The following is a 10357-nucleotide window of genomic DNA, read 5'->3' as shown; positions in this document are numbered from 1 at the left end:
GCAAAGGCTTTTGATTATGTGGATCATGACAAGCTATGGACAACATTGAGAAGTATGAGTATTCTGGAGCACTTAATTGTACTCATGAGGAATCTGTACCTGGACCAAGAGGCAGTTGTTCGAACAGAACATGGGAACACTGAATTGTTTAAAATTTAAAAAGGTGTGCAACAAGGTTGTATTCTTTCACCATACTTATTCAACCTGTATGCTGAACAAATAATCCGAGAAGCTGGGTTATAGGAAGAAAAACGTAGCATCAGAATTGGAGGAAGACTCATTAACAATCTGCGATATGCAGATGATACATCCTTACTTGATGAAAGCGAAGAACACTTAAAACATTTACTGATGAAGAGCAAAGAGCCCAGCCTTCGGTGTGGATTACATCTCAATGTAAAGAAAACAAAAAATCCTCACCACTGGACCAATAAACAACATTTTTATCAACAGAGAAAAAATTGAAGTTGTCAAGGACTTCATTCTTCTTGGATCAACTATCAACACTCATGGAAGCATGAGTCAAGAAATCAAACAACGTATTGCATTAGGCAAATCTGCTGCACAAGACCTTTTTAAAGTGCTAAAGAGCAAAGATGTCAGCTTAAGGTCTAAGGTACACCTGACCCAAACCATGGTATTTTCAATAACCTCATATGCATGAGAAAGCTGGACAGTAAATAAAGAAGACCATAGAAGAATTGACACATTTGTGTTATGGTGTTGGAGGAGAATATTGAAAGTGCCACAGGCTGCCAAAAGAACCAATGGATCTGTGTTGGAAGAAGTGCAGCCAGAGTGCTCCTTGGAGGCCAGGGTGGCCAAACTTTGTCTCTCATACTTAGGACATATTTTCAGGAGGGACCAGTCGCTGGAGAAGGATATCATGTTTGGTAGGGTTGAGGGTCAGAGAAAAAGAGGAAGACCCCCAACGAGATGGATTGGCCAGGTGGCAGCATCAATGTACTCAAGCATGACAACAGTAGTGAGGTTGGCCCAGGACCAGGCAGTGTTTCGTTCTGCTGTGTATAGGGTCGCTATGATTCAGTACCGACTTGATGGCATCTAACAACAACAAATTTAGTGGCTAGTAGAGAGTAACATGGGTCAAATTGATTGGGGGCAGTGTAAAGTATAAAGAGCACTGGTGGAGGACTCAGATCATCTGGGTTTTTCTCTATACTCTGGGCTCCAGGAAGCTGTGAGATCTTGGGAAATAGTTAAACCTCTTGTTACTCATCTTCCAATTGACATGACAATATAGCCTTCCATCATAAACATTTATGGGTCTAGAAATATATTATTATTGTTTTCTCTCTTAAGATTCTATTGCTGGTATTATTATTTCCATCAGAAGAAGAACTAACGTGGATATGACAGAGTGAAAAAGGAAATAGAAATCAAATCTCATTGAAAATGGAATTCCGAAGGAGTCTGTATCAGTTAAGACTTATTGAAACAGAAAGTGGGGATTTGCTGGCTTGGGACTAGGAAGTCCATGGATAGGCAAGACTTTCAGACACTTGTCCTTCTAGGTTCAAATTCAATAAAAAGGGGGACATGATTTTCTCAGTTATTCAATTCACTATGAAGTCCCAAGAGCTCCATGAGGAAGGCATTATTATTCCCCTATATGGAGTCCTGGAGTCCATATAGTGTGGCGCTGTGAGTTAATGCACCAGACTGCAAAGCCATTTGAACTGCAAGGTCAGCAGTTCAAGCTCACCAACTGCTCCTCAGAAACCCTCTACAGGGTCGCTATGGGTAGGAATCGACTCGATGGCACTTAACAACAACAACAAATATGGAATCCTGGTGTGGCACTGTAGGGAAAACACTGGACAGCTAACCACAAGGTTGGTGGTTGAAACCTGCTCCTTAAAAACCCAATACAAAGTCGCCATGGGTCAGAATCCTGATAGCGTAGTGGTTACATATTGGGCTGCTAATTGAAAGGTCAGAAGTTCAAATCTACCGGTTGCTCCATGGGAGAAAGGTGAGGCTTCCTACTCCTGTAAAGATTTACAGCCTCAGAAACCCTACACAGAATCACTATGAGTTGGAACTGACTCGACAGCACTCCACCACCATCACCGCCATGGGCCGGAATTGACTGGATGGAACTTAAGAATAACAACATGTGTAGTCCTGGTGTGGTGCTGAGGATAGGCAGTAGACTGCTAACTATGGGTCAGTGGTTCAAATCCACCAGCTGCTGTGAGTCAGAACCCACTCGATGGTACTTAACAAGACTAAATTTAGGTTACCTGTCCACCCTGACCCAATTACGTGTCCTGGAGAACTAAAGATGCTAATTGACTTCTGCTATTCAGGAACCACCCTGGAAGTTGGGTAGGACTGTCCATCTTCCTCCAAAGCATGTAAGGTCTCTGTAGGTGGGGTATATGCTCAAACAAACATCTGGCTACCATTAGGAAAGGAGAAAGAGGGAGTGAGGCAACCAACAAACATGTCCTAAACTGTGTAACTTTGGGCAAGTTGCTTCCATTCTCTCTCACAAATAAAATGATGATGGTAGTTGTGTGCCACAGTTGTTTCCAACTCATAGCGACCCTGTGTAGGATTTCCAAAGATGTAAATCTTTACAGGAGCCTTCCACAGAAAGATGTCCCAACAGAATACAGAAATTGCCAAACAGTATCATTAATATCGCAAGTATGTAAAATTATGCTGAAAATAAATTTAAAATGGTTGCAGCAGTACTTCGACAGGGAGTGGCTTGAAATTCAAGCTGGATTCTGAAGAGGACGTGGGATGAGGGATATCATTGCTGAGGTCAGATGGAGCTTGACTGAGAGCAGACACTACAAGAAAGATGTTTACATGTGTTTTATTGACTATGCAAAGGCATTCAACTATGTAAATCGTAACAAACTAAAGATAATATTGCAAAAAATGGGAATTCCAGAACACTTAATTGTGCTCATGCAGAAACTGCATATCAGTAAGGGACAGTCGTTCAAACAGAACAAGAGGTTTAAAACAAGAAGATGTGCCTCCAAAATGTATGCTATCACATCTGTATGCTGAGCAAATAATCCAAGAAGCTGGATTATATGAAGGAGAACATGGCATTAGGATTGAAGGAAAATTTAACTACGTTTGATATGCAGATGACACACCCTTGCTTCTGAAAGGGGACGAGGATTTGAAGTACTTGTGAAAGATCAAAGACTACAATAGCCTGCAGTATGGATCATGCCACAATAAACAAAAACCTCACAACTGGATCAATTAGCAACATTATGATAAACAGAGAAAGGATTGAAGTTGTCACAGATTGCATGGGATCTGCAATCAATGCTCATGGAAGCGAATATCAAGAAATCAAACAGAGTATTACACTGGGCAAATCTGCTGCAAAAAAAATCTTGAAAGTGTTCAAAAACAAATATGTCACTTTGAGTTCTACGGTGTGCTTCATACATGCCATGATAGTTTAAATCACTTGGTATGTGCAATAACTGGGCAGTGGATAAAGAAGACCAAAGAAGAATGGATGTCTTTGAATTATGGTGTTGACAAAGAATATTGAATACACAATGGTCTATCAAAAGAAAGAACAAATCTGTCTTGGAAGAAGTGTAGCCAGAGATTCTTAGATGCAAGGATGGTGAGACTTTTTTCTGCAGTAATTTGGATATGTTCTCAGGAGGGACCAGTCTCGGGGTAAGAACATCATGCTTGGCAAAATAGAGGGTCAATGAAAAATAGGAAGACCCTCAAAGAATTGGATTGACTCAATAACTGAAATTATGCACTCAAACATAAAAACAATTGTGAGCATAGTGCAGGACTGGGCAGTGGTTCGTTTTGTTGTAGGTAGAGTCTGTGTGTTGGAACTGTGACTCCACAGCACCTACCAACAACACAATATGACCCTGTTGCCAACCAAATAACGTACCATCTTCCTTAATGACCAAAGTTGATTCTATTCTGCAGATTATCCTCCACACCCTACCTCCCATACTTTTTCTGATTAAAATTGTTTCTATTCCTAGTTTTTGCATGTTCTTTTTCTTTCTTTCTTTCCTTTTGAATCATGAGCGATATTGAATTCTATCAAGACCTTTATTTGCACCTATTGAAATGATCATATGCTGTTTTACCCTTAGTCTATTTATACGCTGTTGTTATTGTTGTTAAGTGCCTTTGAGTTGGTTCTGACTCATAGCAACCTTGTATAAGGTTTCCAAGGAATGGCTGGTGAGTTTATATGCTAGCCTCAGAAAATGAGTTGGGAACGTGCCCTCTATTTTCTACCCCAATATTTTAAAACAAGTATCTGTGACTTTTGGTTCCGGTTATTTCAATCGTAAATGAGAGAAAATTTTTTAAAAAACGGATAAGCCAATAATGGAACTTAATCAAAGGGAAGTCAAATTCAGAAATGGCTCCATGCCCATGATCAAGGCTGAGTAACAGGGCAAGCTTATACTGATCTTTGTTTTTGTTTTAGCTTTCTTGTTAGTCCACATTCTGTGTGATGGATTGTATTTATGTGTTCCTCTGGGGCATGCTACATTACACAACATTATTTAACAATAATATTTCAAAAGTTCCATTAGAATGGGGCTTAAATGTAGATTTACCAATTTTAGTATCCTCATAATTTAGAGTTAGAGAAGCAGTGTTGGGGGTGTAAAGAGAAGAGATCAGGAAGAGAATTAAGTCTTGTTTCTATTCCACTTCTGCCCTTCAACTGTGTTACTTGGGCCCTATGAATGTAGGCAATTGTTCTACCTACATCATAGAATTATTGTGAGAATTATAGAATCAATTCTGTTAAAGCATTTAGTCTAGCTCATAATGAACCCTCAGCACATTAAAACTGGCTTGTAAAGGAGGTAGCAGAGGTATTGGTGGTAGTAAAGATCTTGACTAAAGTAGAAGACATTCTTTTCTTTTACATCTGAAATTACACTCAAGAGTTTCTGTGAGGAACCGTCAATACTCCCCTACTCTCAAACTGGGGGCTTTGGAATGGCTGGAGTAACTCGCAGCTCTGGGTGTGAACACATGACTGAATTCCCAATTGATTAGATGATTGTATTCTAGTGAGGCAGTGATGGTGTTGGGAAGGGAACATGACCAATGGAATCCAATGACAGTTTTGCTGGGACAATTGAGAAGACCCTTATTATGTTGACCCTAAAGTTAGAAGAAGATGTCCTTTGACTTTTGGCACCAATCTGGTCCCACATAAGGGGTGTGGAAAGCCAACACACAGAAAAGCAGAGCCCAGTGCACAGGGGTGTAGCTGAAGAGCCTTGATGGGCATCATTTAATGTCTTCATTCACTGGTGCTGAAGTTGTGGGTAAGGGAGATAGTAAGTGCCACTATTTACTTAGAATTTTTTAAAATTTTCTCTCATTTGCAAATAAAAGATCTTGAACCAATATGGCCAGATGCTTGTGGTAGTATATTTGTGGCAGATAATAGATATGACTCTTTCCCAATTCGTTTTCCAAGACTAGCACATAAATGGAGCCCTGATGGTGTAGTGAATTACATGTTGGGCTACTAACCATAAGATCATTAGTTAAAATTCACCAGCTGCTCTGTAGGAGACAGAGGAGGCTTTCTGCTCCCAGGCAGATTTATAGCCTTTGAAACTCTAAGAGGGTCGCTATGAGTTGGAAGGAACTTGATGACAGTGGGTTAGCACATAAATAGACTGAAGGCTAAAGAGCATATCATCATTTCAGTAGGTACCAATGAGGGGCAGCGTACTGGTTATGAATCGGGCTGCGAACCTTAAGGTCAGCAGTTCGAAACTACCAGTCGCTCCGTGGGAGAAAGATGAGGCTTTCTACTCCCGTAAAGATTTACACCCTCGGAAACCCTGTACAGGGTCGCTATGGGTCGGAACTGACTCGACAGCACTTAACAACAACAACAACAACAATGAGGGGCTTGGTAAAATTCAATATCCATTCATGATAGAAAGAAGAAAAGAAGGAAGGAAGAGAAAGACTAACAAACTAGGAAACAAAAAAATCTCACAGGAAAGAGTATCTGGAAGCAGTGGAAACAACACAGAAAACAATAGCTTTCATTGTGAATTATTGAAAGCTTTCCCTTGCAGACTGGAAACAAGACAAAGATGACCCCTTTCACAACCTCTATTCAACATTATTGAATATACAGTACAGTAGAGCAAGAAGAAATCAAATGCTAACTGCAAATTATTTCGTTATCTACATAGAAAATCCAAAAATGTCTACCTATACATTCTTAAAGTAATAAGAAATTTTACCAAGGCTATTGAATACAATGTCAACATACAAAAATCAACAGTGTTTTTATACCAACAATTAGAAAATGAAGTTTTACAGATTATACTATAAATGAAAACATCAATAATATTGTTGTTGTTGTTAAGTGCAGTTGAGTCCATTCTGACTCATAGTGACCCTGTATAGGGTGTCTGAGGAGGGACTGGTGGGTTTGAACCACCACCTTGCAGTTAGTCATCCAGTGCTTATCCTACAGCACCACACCAATAATACCACATTTCTAGAAAGAAATAATTTTAAAAGGTACAAACTCTCTCCAGGGAAAATTACAAAGCTGTATTGCAATATATGAAAGAAGATCATAATGAATGGAAAGATATACCATGTTCATTTATTGAAAAACTTAACAGGCTTTGAGACTTTTTGTGTTTTGTTGTTTTGTTTTGTTTTTTAGAATTTGATTCATTGATCTAAAAACATGTGCAATAATACAAAGAGCCAAAATCATCCAGGACAATTTTGAACAAGAAGAAAAAGGTCAGAGAATTTGCTCTAACATATACCAAGTACTGTCATTGAAACTGTGAGATTCGTACAGGAACAGACAAAGAAATCAGTAAGTGACAGTATAGAGAACGAAGACACAGACCTACACATATATGGCCTTTGATGGAGTCTGAAGTGGCACAGTGGAGCATGTGGCAAGGATGGCATTTCTAATAGTCTAAGCTGAGACTGTTGACTATAAAGGTGGGAAAAATTGAAATTGAATCTGAAAAGGTTCTGAGGTTACTGATAAACTTGAAGATTCTATTGAAAAATCATAGTGAGATACCACTACACACTTACCAGAATGTCTGAAATATAAACACATGAAATACCAAATATTGATAATGTTGTGAAGCAACAAATATTCTTTTGTATGGTTGATGGGTGCTATAATAGAAATACCACAAGTGGATGGCTCTAACTAACAGAAACTTATGTTCTCTCAGTTTGTTGTTCTGATTCATAGCAATCCTGTATAGGGTTTCTGAGGAGCAGCTGGTGGATTTGAACCACTGCTGTGGTTAGTAGTCCAGTGCTTATCCTACAGCACCACACCAGTCTCACAGTTTTGGAGGCTAGAAATTAGAACTCAGGGTGCCGACGGTAGGGAACGGCATTCTCTCTCTATTGGCTCACAATTTAGGAGGAGGGTCCTTGTCTCCTTTCAGCATCGGTGGGCTTGCTGTTCCTTGGAGATCTCCATGTGTCTTGGCATCAATCTCTGCTGGGTCTACAAGGTTCACAGCACAGGGATCCTGAATCCAAAAGACATGCTCTGGTCCTGACTCTTCTTTTTTTGTGTAATAGTAGGTCCTTCTGATCTCTGCTGGCTTAGCCTAGTGGATTATGAGCTGGGCTGCTAACCACAAGGCCAGCAGTTCAAATCTACCAATGGATCCATGGGAGAAAGATGAGACTTTCTGCTCCCATCAAGATTTACAGCCTCAGAGGCCCTATACAGGGTCGCTTTGAGTCAGAACCAACTCGACAATATACAACACCAATCACCGCATAGCTCAAGAGATTGACTCAAAATGTGAGTAGAACCTAATCCTGTAGGTTGCTTCCTGCCTCATTAATTAAACTGCCTCTAATCTTGCTTCATTAACATTATATTGCTGATGCTGTTGGCATCAAATTGATTCTGACTCATTGCAACTCTATGTACAACAGAACAAAACACTGTTTGGTCCTTCAACATTCTTACAATTTTTCCTATGTTTGAGCCCATTGTTTCAGCCACTGTGTCTACCCATCTCATTGAAAGTCTTCCTATTTTGCACTGTCCCTCCACTGTACCAAGCATGTTGTCCTTCTCTAGGGATTGGTCACACCTGATAACATGTCCAAAGTATGTGAGACCAAGTATAGCCATCCTTGATTCTAAAGAGCGTCCTTGTTATACTTATTCCAAGATAGATTTGTTTATTTTTCTAACAGTCTGTGGTATATTAAATATTCCCTGTCAACACCATAATTCAAAGACATCAATTCTTCTTCTGTCTATTTTATTCATTATCCAGCTTTTGCATGCATATGTGGTGGTTGAAAATACCAGGGCTTAGGTCAGGCACACTTTAGTCCTCAAAGTGACATTTTCACTCTTTAGAGGTCTTTTGCAGCAGATTCACCCAATAAAATGCTTCATCCAATTTCTTGGCTGTTGTTTCCATAGACATTGATTGAGAATCCAAGTTAAATGAAATCCTTGACAACACCACATCTTTTCTCCATTTATCATGATGTTGCTCAGTGTGACGATTTTTGTTTTCTTTACATTGAGGTATAATTCATACTGAAAAAAAAAAAAAAAGCTATAGTCTTTCATCTTTGCCAGTAAGTACTTCAAGTCCTCTTCAGGTTCAGCAAGCATCATTTTCCCATAGCAGGTTGTTCATGAGTTTTCCTCCAATCCTGATGCTGCATTCTTCTTCATATAGTCCAACGTCTTGGGTTTTTACTCAGCATACAGATTGTGATAATTGTTTGATAATTTCTCATTCTGTTTGGGTTACCTTTCTTTGGAATGAACACAAATATGGATCTCTAGTTGATTGGCCAAGTAGCTTCCTTCCAGATGTTTGGGCAGAGATGAGTACGCACCTCCAGCACCTTGTCTGGGTCATGACTCTCAGTGGTTTAGTGGTTATGCAATGATGTAATCTGGCATTTAAGCAATGATGTGATCACCCTATGATGTGATTGGTCAATGAATTGTAGGGGGTTAGAGTGAGCTGTAGCACCCTCCCTCGGGTGACAACCCTGATCCCGTGTAAGTGGAGTTTCCCTGAGGTGAGACATACATCACCTCTTGCCTTAGATACAAGGAGAGAGATGGGAGCAAAGAGGGAGGATCCTGGCTCCCACCAAGAAAGAAGAGCCAGCAGTGAAGTCCCTGAGCTGAGAACCTCCTAGACCCAGGGGAAGATTGATGCCAAGACACATGGAGATCTCCAAGGAACTGTGGGCCCACAGATGTGGAATGGACACAAGGAACTTCCCACAGAGTGGACCGAGAGAGAAAGCCTCCCCTTAGAGCTGGTGCCCTGATTGTGGATTGCAAGGCTTCTAAACTGTGAGGGAATGAATTTCTCTTAAAGCCACCCTTTGTGGCATTTCTGTTACAGCAGCGCTAGAGAAGAAAGACAGCACAGGACAGGACAGAGTTTCATCCATTGTGCAAGGAGTCACCATGAGTTGGGGCCTGACTGGACGGCAGCTAACTACAACAGCAACAGCATATGGCTAGTGGCCACTATATTCACAGTGTGGCCTCTAGTTTATATCAAGCAGGGATCAATATAAAAGGGTGATCTGAGGAGAGCTAATTTACAAGAGTACTAATCACAAAGGCAGGAGTGGAGGGGAATCAGGACAGTTAGCAGTATATGACCAGTGAAACCCACGCTGTTGCCACCTCTAGCTCTGCAGGAGTGAGAGTAAGGCGTGATTCCTGAAAAAAATTAAGTAGTTCTGTTGTGTTAAAGCAGTCCTCCTGTGGCAGCGTAGGATAAGCACTAGACTGCTAACCCACAAGATACAAGTTCAAACCCACAAGATCCTCCTTTGAAACTCTATTCAGGGTCACTGTAAGTCAGAACTGACTTGATGGTACTCAACAACCACAACAACAGCTGTGTTAAAAAGATCAATGACCTTTTTTTTTAATGTTTTATTGTGAATTATGTGATAGTTTACATGGGAGAACATTAGTTTTACATTCATCCTATTGTATATCATATCATTGCCATGGTTACAATCCCCTCCATGCATCATCAACCAACCAAAGGGTATGTACCCTGCAAGTCTGCCCCCTACACTACCCTCCCCCTGCCAGTCTTCAGCACACAGTTGCTCTCCCTCTCTGTGTCTAAAGTCCCCAGCTGCTCCATCACTTAAGCAATGATGCAAGACCAATGACTTATTCACTGCAAATACCTTTTCTTATAATGTTTTATTGTGAATTATGTGATAGTTTACATGGGAGAACGTTAGTTTTACATTCATCTTATCGTATATCGTTTCATTGCCATGGTTACAATCCCCT

Source organism: Chrysochloris asiatica, unplaced genomic scaffold, assembly GCF_000296735.1.
Source record: "Chrysochloris asiatica unplaced genomic scaffold, ChrAsi1.0 scaffold00072, whole genome shotgun sequence".
NCBI classification, from domain to species: domain Eukaryota; kingdom Metazoa; phylum Chordata; class Mammalia; order Afrosoricida; family Chrysochloridae; genus Chrysochloris; species Chrysochloris asiatica.
Note: the sequence above shows the minus strand (reverse complement) of the source record.